Genomic DNA, 11,251 nt, shown 5'->3' with positions numbered 1-11,251 from the left:
TCTGAACTATTCTCTTGGTGTATCCTTGGTGTAACAAGAAAACGCGGTGCCCAAGCCATAAAACCTGGATTATGGAGAAACGGAAGAAAGTAATTTGGTCGGGTGAGTTTTGTTTCACACACCGTTTCCAACTTCTGACCTAGTTTACCTCGAAAGGGCGAAACTTGGCGGGGGTTCGGTGATTATTTGGGCATTAATAAAGCGCTGTTCCATAGGCCCCGTAGTGTCCTGAACAATCAAGTTCGAGCACACTTTATTGTAATAAATAAAACACCTTCTTGGCATGCACTAATTTAAAAACGCAAGAACAGCAAGATGCACAACAATTCTTGTGGTGCAGAGTACAAGACAATGAAAACAAAATAATGAACAAAATACTACGCTACCAATTACAAAGATACAACATTCTACTGAATGCGATGGCGAGTGTATACTATGTTATAGTTGGCGTAAGTATTGACCAGAGCTGTTCTAGCTGTAGGTACACACTGCCAGTCTGATTCTGCTGGTGTGCTTATAACGCCGATTCGGCAGAGTGCTACATGTAGTCACATTAGTTCCAATTGGTTACAACTGTCACATGGTTTTTCACGAAGTAGTTCCATGTTTGTGTGGAAAGCCTGTTATTGTTTACATACTCTGGCGATATTTCGATCTGAGCTCTTGAAAGGAGGTCGGCAGGCTACCTTGCTTGTTTGTTGTGCGGGCCCTCTAACTGATAAGGAGCCACTACAACATTTCTCCCCGTGGAAAAAGAATGCACAGCACCACAAACGTCCATAAGAGTAGGGGTGTCCTGGTCGATGTCCATGGGGTCGTGGCTGGCAGGGGTGGTAGATGGCAATGCAGCAGGGGCAGCTGGCAGTGGAGATAGTGGCTGAGGAAGAGGCAGAAGGGGAGGTTCCATCAGAAGATGGCTGGCAATAGGCACTGGCAGCTCTCCCCGGGGTGTCGTGGTCCACCAGATGGGAGTGGAGGTGTTTGAGGTGCTGATGGGTGGTGGAACCATTGGCCTACTGGAGAGACGCCATCGCCTGGCTGTAGAGCTTAGTGATGATGGCAGGCACCCAGCGCGCCCGTGAATGAGAGAAGATTCACGCCCAGACCTCCTGCCTGACACAGAAGGAGTGCGCTGGAATGCAAGTGGGAGAGTGAGAAGTCTCGGGAACAAGGGCAGATAAGGGAGGGCGGAATGGTCGACCATGAAGTATCTCCACTGGACTTCTATGGGCATGGGGGTGGCGCAGTATATAGTCGAGCTGGGTCTTGAACTTCTGCACAAAATATTCTGCCCAGCTGTTTGATGCAGGGTGAAATGGGGCAATATGGACGAGGGAAATTCCATTGGCAGCACAGAATTGCTTCAACTCTGTCAAAGTAAACTGTGAACCGTTATCTGTAACGATCGTTTTGGGGAGTCCCTCGACAGCAAAGAGATGCCAGAGAATTTTGATAGTCTCAGCAGAAGTGGTGTTCATCATGCGGTTGATGTAAGGGTATTCCGACCTGGAGTCGATCAGTATGAAGCACTAGGAACAATGAAATGGCCCTGCAAAACACAAATAGAGACATTCCTTCAGAGCAGCTGCGTCCGACAACGAAATGTACTGGTGCGGGGTGCTGCCTGACGTGTTTGGTACGTGGTACAGGCTGACATGAGGCAGGCAATGTCTTTATCCAAACTGCGCCTATAAAGGCATCAGCGGGCCAGCTGTTTGGTGAGGACGAGCCCCAATGGCCAGCGTAGAGGAGGTCGAGGACACGGCGGCGCAATGCATGTCGTATTACCTCTCGGCGAACATATGAATCACTATGCAAAAGGATGAGGCCACGGCGGAAAACGATACTATGCTAATGATCCCAAAAATGCTGGACCTCTGCATAATGGATGCTACGATGGCTGGTCGGCCAACCTGCAGCGATTTAGCGGCATAGAGCTTTCAGTATCTGATCCTGTGTGATGGCCCACCATACCACATCGGTATCCAATGGAAGCATGTCCAGAGCTGCGTCCACATCTGATGACATGACACTAGTAAGTACAGAATAAATAAATAAACTGAAAAAAACCGAGGCACCACGAAGGAATTATCCGGATGGGATAATGTACAGACAAAAAAGTCATAATTTCTGAAAAATTGGATGAGTTGTTTTAGAGAAAGAGCTGCACAAACTGATCAAGTCAATGCTGCGTTGGTCCACATCTGTCCACATGTGAACCCTAAGCAAGCAGTTATTCGACTTGTTATGAACTGACAGAGTTGTTAAATGTCCTCCTGAGCGATATCCTGCCAAATTCTGTACAATTGGGCGTCAATTCATCAAAATCCCCTGCCCGTAATTCTCCAAACGTTTTCAGTTCAGGAGAGATCCGGTGACCTTGCTGGCCAAAGTAGTGTTTGACAAGCATGAAGACAAGCGATAGAAACTGTCGCCGTGTGCAGGCAGGCATTAACTTGCTGAAGTGTAAGCTTAGTATGGCTTGTCATGAAGGGCAACAAAATGGGTTGTCGAATATCGCCGGCGTATCGCTGTGTTGTAAAGGTGACGCGGATCGCAACCAAAGGGGTCGTGCTAAGAAAAGAAATGCTACCATACACCATCCCTCCTGGTTGTTGCGGCGCATTTTAGGCTACAGTCAGCTTGGTATCCCGCCGATGACAGGTACATCTTAAGGCACATCTTCGCTGGTCGTTGGAGCTCAGTTTGGATCGGAACTAATCACTAAAGATATTTCAACTACAGTCTATGAGATTCGAGGCCCACGCCCCAGAAAACGGTAGGATAATAATCTGATTGTCGCCCGACATATGGCCCGACAACCAGGAGTCTGGGGTGCCATCTCTTTTCACAGCAAGACCCCTTTTGTTGTCGTCCGTGGCACCTTTAGAGTGCGGCAGTACATCGACAACGTTCTACGCTTTTTCTTGCCCTTCATGGTAAGCCTTACTGTGCTTACATTCCAGCAAGACAATGTCACATAGCGAGAGTTTTTACGGCTTGTACTCGTACGAAAACCCTGTCTTGGCCAGCAAGGTCGCCGATTCTCTCTGCAACTGAGAACGTTTGGAGCATTACAACAGAGTTCTCCAACCAAATGGGACTTTGTCGATGTAACGTGCCAGTTGGACAGAATTTACCAAGGTAGCCCTCAGGAGGACATCCAACAACTCTGTCAATCAATGTCAGGCCGAATAACTGCTTGCATGAGAGCCAGAGGTGCACCAGCGCGTTACTGATTTGCTCAGTTTGTGAAGCTCTGTCTCCTGAATAAGTCATCCAGTTTTCCTGAAATTGTAACTATTTTTTCGTCTGTACATGTACATCACATTTACCGCTTTCCGTCCCACTGGAATAATTCCTTCGTGGTGTCTTCCTTTTTTCCATTTTTGTCTTAGTATTTTTCATTCATCTTAAGGTAGACAACATAATTTATCTTATGTGCCCCTGGTGCATATGATGCAAGCCAGGTAGCCTATATTCTCCAGAGGTTTTATTGTGGCCAGCAGAGGCAGCAAGCGGGGGGTTTTGCGTTGAGAAACGCTGGCCCCACATGTTGTTCGTGGCGAACACCAAATGTGAGCGCAGTGTCTTCAGCAGCAGCCGCAGCCGCAGGAAACGTATGCTTTTTGTTAGTCTGTGTCCGGCCTCCACGACAACTACAGCATCATCCACCAACAGCATTAACCGTCCCCATATTGACCGACCAAGTGTAACAGGCATGAAACTCCATCCCTCGAACTGACCTCCGGCATCTGTACAAGGGCAATGCACGCACGTTTACATGCTTGCATTCTACATTTTGGCGTTTACACCGCTTATTAATGTACCAGCACTTCACATTTGCGAGGGCTTAGCTCGCGCCTGTGATCTTGTAGTGTTAATCACTCAGATATGTTACCTGGTTAAATGTATTCCCGAAACTTTATTACTCTACATTAATTATTTTTTGCTATTGAGATTTTTTTCGTCAATGAACACAAACGCGCGCACGCACGCACGCACGCACGCGCGCGCGCACACACACACACACAGTAAGAAAATTCAAACACACTTAAGGGGAGCCGGAACGATTCATCTTCTCCATGTTAATTCTAGCAAATAGAAGGAACATTTTTTCCATAACCATTTAACATATTGCTCTGAAATTTGGACTACATGTTCAGTGAATATTTATCTACAAAGTTATAATGCCATATTAAGAAATATTTATTGGTTTTTGTTTTAAAATTTTTAAAGCAGATGCTTATTTTTTCTCTGAACTCTTGAATTACACAATATTTTTTACAATTTGTTATAAAAATGAAGGAGAAGAAGTAAACAATATTGTGTATAAATTTCATTGATATACTGTTAGCAGTTTTTGAGATAATGTTCCTCAAAGATGAAAATTTTAAAGTTACAGGAAATAGCTTCTAAAGTTTTTTAGTTTTTTAATACATTCCTGCCCCATATCACGGATTATCAGCATCCTCTTCTTTTGCCATTGTTAGTTTTCTTTTCACTGGTCTTTTCTTCCCTTTTGCTGCATGTTGTAGGCTTTTGTCTCTTTTTCCTGCACCTCTTAGTCTTTCTTCATCAATTAGGCGCATTGTGGAATTGTGGAAATGGTGTTTGTCCTTGTTGGAAACCTAAACGTTTCAGCACATCACATTTGATAATGTTTCCTTCATCGTATGTTGCCACTGCAACATACACTCCAAAATGCAATGTTTTAATCTGTACAAACACTCTTTTTGGAATCCTAATCGAAATTAAATTATTTACATTCTCATTTGGATTTTGTGTTTTCCCATGTAAACAGTTTTCCAATAAACTTGGCTGTGATAAATGTCTGAATATGGGCTTAATTATATTTATTACAGCATTTCGCAAACCGTTTTTATGGCCATATTCCATTCCTGATTGGTACTTACATCATGAGTCATCACCTGTGGGGCACAGTGCATGTTGTGGGTTCTCATTTGTTGATGCAGTATGAAAAAATAATGCTCATACTGCTCTCCTCACATGCTCAATGCTTCTTGTATTTTGCCTAATTGCACACCCATAATACCTCCGCAATCTATCAATTGCTTCATCTGTCAATCTTCCTCTTCCTCCAAGGGTCTTACCATCACTAAGCTTCTGGGATCCTAATGTCTGCTTTAGTTTGCGCAAGTGAGCCCCCATGCGCTTCTGCACATGTCCAATGCACTCCTGTTTTTTTATATGAATTTCATTGCTATAAGGTTTGAGTTCCTCTACAGCTTTATATCCCTTAGAATCACCACCTCCTAGATAGTTAGTGTACCGTACGTTGTACCACTCCTGTGATCTGGCAAAAATTGCTTTCACTCCCTCTACTTCCATCGCTCCACTCGTGACGTGAAAATTTGCTTCACAACTTTCACTATGTTCGTCCTTGGTATTGCCGTTACATCTACAATGTTTTGAGAAAATAGCAACATCAATTACTTTGCAACTGTCTCCACTGGTGGCTGTCACAACTCCATTTAGAGATTTATGACCTCTACGTTGCCATGATCCATCTAAAGCTACAGTTAAATCTCTACAATTCCCATTATCTGGCACAGCTTCTTCAACTGCTTTCTTCATTGTTGCTTGAGCAATATCTTCAGCAGAAGATCCCACCAATTCATTATAAAATACAAACTTGATTGGTGGTTTTGGCAAGTTCATAATTTCACATAACATTGTCCTTGAAGCACTGCCCTTGCCAATGCGACGCAAGCCATACAATAGCCTAACATTTACATCACACATCTTCTTTTCACTATTACCACTACGAAGAATTAGAAAACTAAACTTCTGCAGCACATTTGTTACACTTCAATAACATTTTACATGCCAAACCAATGTGTGAAGTTATTTTCAATTCCAGTTCTCTTTCTTTGCAAACTTGGCATAATACGTTATGTTTCAAAATATTTGAGAGCAAGGAAATGTAAATTATTTCAGTCACATCATTACTGTCACTTTCATAGTTTTCAAATTTTTCTTTGCTGTCACAAAGTTTCTTGCGGGAAGACGTTCTATCACATTCATTTGGAGTAGTCGGTGAAGCAGTCTGAGAAGCATCTCCCTTTGAAACAACAAAAGATTTCTTCTTCCACTCATTGTGCCTTTTCTTAAACATTCGATTGTTGAAATGGGGCATATTGATATCCACAAACCAAATACGTAAAACAGGTACGAGCAAAATTCGTCAAATACGCAAAATTGAACAGCTAAACAACACAAAGCAAACTCCACAAGTCAACACACACGGTATAGGGTTTATGTTTACCGATATGAACAGTCGCTTGTCACAGAGATAAAGCCATACAACGTTGCAAAACAAAACACTGTCTAATTTCGCAAAGATACCCTGCTTGCAGCCAGCGAGCGACGCCATCAGAGGTGACACACCAAGTCGCTACAACCGTTTACGCTGCGCGTCAACTTTGCAGCGATAAAACACACACTTAGAATTCACTTAGAAGGGTGAAACTCGATTTGTTTTATTCAGAAAACTCCAAATAATTTTATAATGAAAAAACCAAAAAACGTTAATTTTGTCATTTTCATCGTTCCGGCTCCCCTTAAACCTAACAGACCAAAACAGCATTTTGTCAACTAAAACTGGGATGATGATTGTAAATACAAGCTGTATTTTGATTTATGTAGGAGGAACTGGAGTCCCTGCACTTGCGTGTTTACCGTCACAAAAATTTCTTCCGTCACCTCTGTGAAAGTGTTAGTCTTCTGTTGTGGAATCATGTCCATAAGTGTGGGTGCGATCATTCATTAATATGGTTTCAGCTGGAAGGTAATAGGCGGGAGCGTTTGAACGGTGTCGGTATAGAGCAGAGCGACTGAAGTGCGACGGCAAGCTGCGGGGCAAAACAGCCTGTGCATCTGTCTAGGAATGTGTAGTGTTTCTGGTGGACCATGCTGCCAACGACAGTTCACGCAAAGCATACGCCGTGGTGTCTTTTGGGGCAACTGCAGTGGCGTCGGTTCTGCAACACACTGGTGACATCATCAGAAAAGTCAGTTTTATTATGATATAGGCCACTCAGTGTAGGTTAACGTTAGTCTTATTTATGGTCTGTCAGCTCCTCCTTGTCAGCTAGATGTTAGACTGTGAATTGCATCTGATGGTGATGTCCACCCATAATTTATTCCATTCGGTGGCAGGAGAAGACTAGCGGCTTCATTAAGTACAAGACAGTTTAACTTTTACTGGTTAGGTAGAAAGTGCCATTTCTTGCAGTGGCGCCAGTGAGAACTAGGTGTTCACACATGCAAATGCAGCACCACTGTAACCCAACGACCCACTCAGGCTCGGTATGCGTCTGGACGAGTACACCTACGTTCTCAAGGGCCCTCTGAAAGGCACCGAATGATAAATATTCTATACATTTCGTTGCAGAATACGGAACCGTTCTTAATGACTAACTCTCAGGTGAAGTGTCTTGCTATCTATTTTATTTCAAGGTTCCAGAAACTTTGGATGCAAAGTAATCCCACGTTAAAAATTTAGAGAGAAATGGCTCGGTAATAGACAGATTCCTGTCCCTATAATCTGATTTCGGATGCGGTACTGTTCAGACGATTTAATTACTTTTTCGCGATGGTAACAACCATTAAATTCATAAAAGTTCGAAGCTTTTTTTCTTCATTCTTAAAGAGGCGAAGTGATGCAAAGAAGACCGTCTTTCGACGATTGGAGCCAAGGCAGGATGTGGAGAGAAAACATCGTTCTCCCATGGGCAGCGGGCGCTTCCTGGCCACTGTTCCTTCCCTCAATTGATACTAGCCAGTGCTTAGGTCAGAAGCTCAGTGGGGGGTGGGGGCTGACACTCTGGTGTCATAAGTCCCGGAGCACAGCCGCTTCAACATCACGTTTTTCAACTTCTCTTTGGACCAACGGTTGCTCCCAGACAACTCTGATGTAATTGCACCCTGCTCTTGGCATTTGCAACCTTGAGTCAGGTTACAGTTTACATGTTGGTTACCTTGCTCAGAAGACATTAAAGTCACACTTATACAGGAGCCGCCATTTCCAATTCGGCTAGCTAGACTATGTCACACTGTTGCCATGGGACGACCTCTTCAGATGTGTGGTAAGAAGTAACTGAAACCAGCCACTTTGTCACATACGAGTAGATCATTATCTAAGGGGTTCAGCTCTTTCTCTAGCATCGTAGGATTCTCATGTATATTCAACTCTTTCCAGCACGTTACTAATGCAGGTGGCGTGTAAGGCAACTTGTAATTTCATGTGCCGTATTGACTCCTGTAGGCTTGTGTATCTCACCGCACGGGTTCGTCGATCTGTTGTAAAGGGTGTTCTTCCTCAAAGCACATCTGCCCCTTTGCTTGAGCTGTAGTATATCGAGAGGTTGTAACAATGGAAAATTGTACTGAAATGCAGGAGGATCTGCAACGAATTGACGCATGGTGCAGGGAATGGCAACTGAATCTCAATGTAGACTAGTGTAATGTGCTGCGAGTACATGGAAAGAAAGATCCTTTATCATTCAGCTACAATATAGCAGGTAAGCAACTAGAGAAGCAGTTAATTACATAAATTATCTAGGAGTAGGCATTAGGAGTGATTTAAAATGGAATGACCATATAAAATTAATCATCGGTAAAGTAGATACCGGACAGATTCATTGGAAGAATCCTGAGGAAATGCAGTCCGAAAACAAAGGAAGTAGGTTACAGTAAACTTGTTCGCCCACTGCTTTAATACTGCTCACCAGTGTGGGATCGGTACCAGATAGGGTTGATAGAATAGATAGAGAAGATCCAACGGAGAGAGTGCGCTTCGCTACAGGGTCATTTAGTAATCGCAAAAGTGTTAAGGAGATGATAGATAAACTCCAGTGGAAGACTCTGCAGGAGAGACGCTCAGTAGATCGGTACGGGCTTTTGTTGAAGTTAAGAGAACATAGCTTGACCGAGGAGTCAAGTAGTATATTGCTCCCTCCTACGTATATCTCGCGAAGAGACCATGAGGATAAAATCAGAGAGATTAGAGCCCACACAGAGGCATACCGAAAATCTTTCTTTCCACGAACAATACGAGACTGGAATAGAAGGGAGAACCAATAGAGGTACTCAAGGTACCCTCCGCCACACACCGTCAGGTGGCTTGCGGAGTATGGATGTAGATGTAGATGTCAGGAGGCCTTAGTATTTGACATAAATTTCAAGTGGATACTTTTTTGGTAAACATTTTTGGAATACAGTGATCAATTAATTGTTATATTTAGATTAAAGTTCAGTCTTGATCACGTTATGTCTGTTTTAATGAGTAACCGGTTTCGGTTTTTTCTATAAAACCATCATCAGACCTGTGAATAAATTTTAAGAAATACTAGATACCAATCTTTAAATGAATGAAAAAGTCTAATGATGTCAAAATTTTTAACAAAATAAAATAAAATTAGTTATACCCATTGGCTCCCTTGGGTTGGTAGGTGGAGCTCTCCTTGCTACTGTGCAGTCAACTGATGGTTATGAGTGCTGAGCACGAGCTTAAATATGCAGAGGCTCCGCCTACTTCCTGTCACACTACTTCATAACTGCCAATCAGTGTTCATAATATGACGCCATCGTCAAAGTATAAAAGTAGGAAATACACTAATAACATAAAATTGATTCATTTAAATATCTGATTAACAGATAGTAGTTGTGTCTACAACTTATTTATATTTTGGATAAAAACAGTGAATTACGATGTGTGATAGCTGTGCCCTCTATGGACAACCTTAATACTATTACAGTGCCAGTTACATCAACGATGTAAAATCCTTGGCGTTGTGGTATATATCGATTATACCAAGTAGCCTACATCACAATTGCATCTTTGTTGGATGCTGCAGAATCGTCTTGTTTCAACTGTAGTTTTTATGGCAATGTTCTTTATAGCATTAAGTTAGCAGCCAATAGTACGTTCCACATTATGTATATCTGAATATACACATAATGCTACATCATGTCATCCTGACAAGTATAAAAAAGCATTTTTTAAGTCAATGATACACCGAATACTAAAATTACCGCTAGAAGCTAATGAGATCAAAAAGGAAATGACCATCTTAAAACAAATTGCAAAAACCAACTCTTTCGACACACGACAGGTAGATATCATTTTTAATAAAGTACAACAATCACAAAGTACTCCACTAATAAGTAATCCAAAATATATGAAGATGACATATATGGGAAACATATCAGATAGAATCACTAACTTATTCAAAAATTCTGGAATAACAATAGCATTTACAACTGACAATACTTTACAACAAAAATTAAGACATACCGTAAATAAAGATAATGGAAAATCTACCAGATCAGGAGTGTACAAGATCCAATGTAGAGACTGTGAGAAAATATATATCGGCCAAACAGGTCGAAATTTTGCAGTAAGGTACAAAGAACATACGTCAGGTACCTCACGAACAAAGTCTGTTTTTGGTCATCATATAACATTCAATAATCATGCTGAGGGGACAGTACAACAGAATTTACAAGTTATTCATTATGCAAATAAAGGCTTACTTATGAATATCCTAGAAGAAATCGAGATATATGCTCATTTGAAAACCAAATCATCAATGCTGCTCAATGAACAATTAGACTTTCGCGAAAAATATTATTACGACCTTTTTGACGATATTTTATAATAAAAGCATCTACTCTTTTGTTTTTTTTTTTTTTTAAAAAATATAAGATTAGTTATACCTATGGCAAAAGCAATGTATGTAAAACATGCTGCATCAGCAGTCTCATCAGTTATTCAGATATACATAATGTGGAACGTACTATTGGCTGCTAACTTAATGCTATAAAGAACATTGCCATAAAAACTACAGTTGAAACAAGACGATTCTGCAGCATCCAACAAAGATGCAATTGTGATGTAGGCGACTTGGTATAATCGATATATACCACAACGCCAAGGATTTTACATCGTTGATGTAACTGGCACTGTAATAATATTAAGGTTGTCCATAGAGGGCACAGCTATCACACATCGTAATTCACTGTTTTTATCCAAAATATAAATAAGTTGTAGACACAACTACTATCTGTTAATCAGATATTTAAATGAATCAATGGCGTCATATTAGTGTATTTCCTACTTTTATACTTTGACGATGGCGTCATATTATGAACGCTGATTGGCAGTTATGAAGTAGTGTGACAGGAAGTAGGCGGAGCCTCTGCATATTTAAGCTCGTGCTCAGCA

This window comes from Schistocerca nitens, chromosome 2 (genome assembly GCF_023898315.1).
Source record: "Schistocerca nitens isolate TAMUIC-IGC-003100 chromosome 2, iqSchNite1.1, whole genome shotgun sequence".
Classification (NCBI taxonomy): Eukaryota; Metazoa; Arthropoda; class Insecta; order Orthoptera; family Acrididae; genus Schistocerca; species Schistocerca nitens.
The sequence above is the reverse complement of the archived record's forward strand: the minus strand, read 5'-3'. Positions refer to the sequence as shown.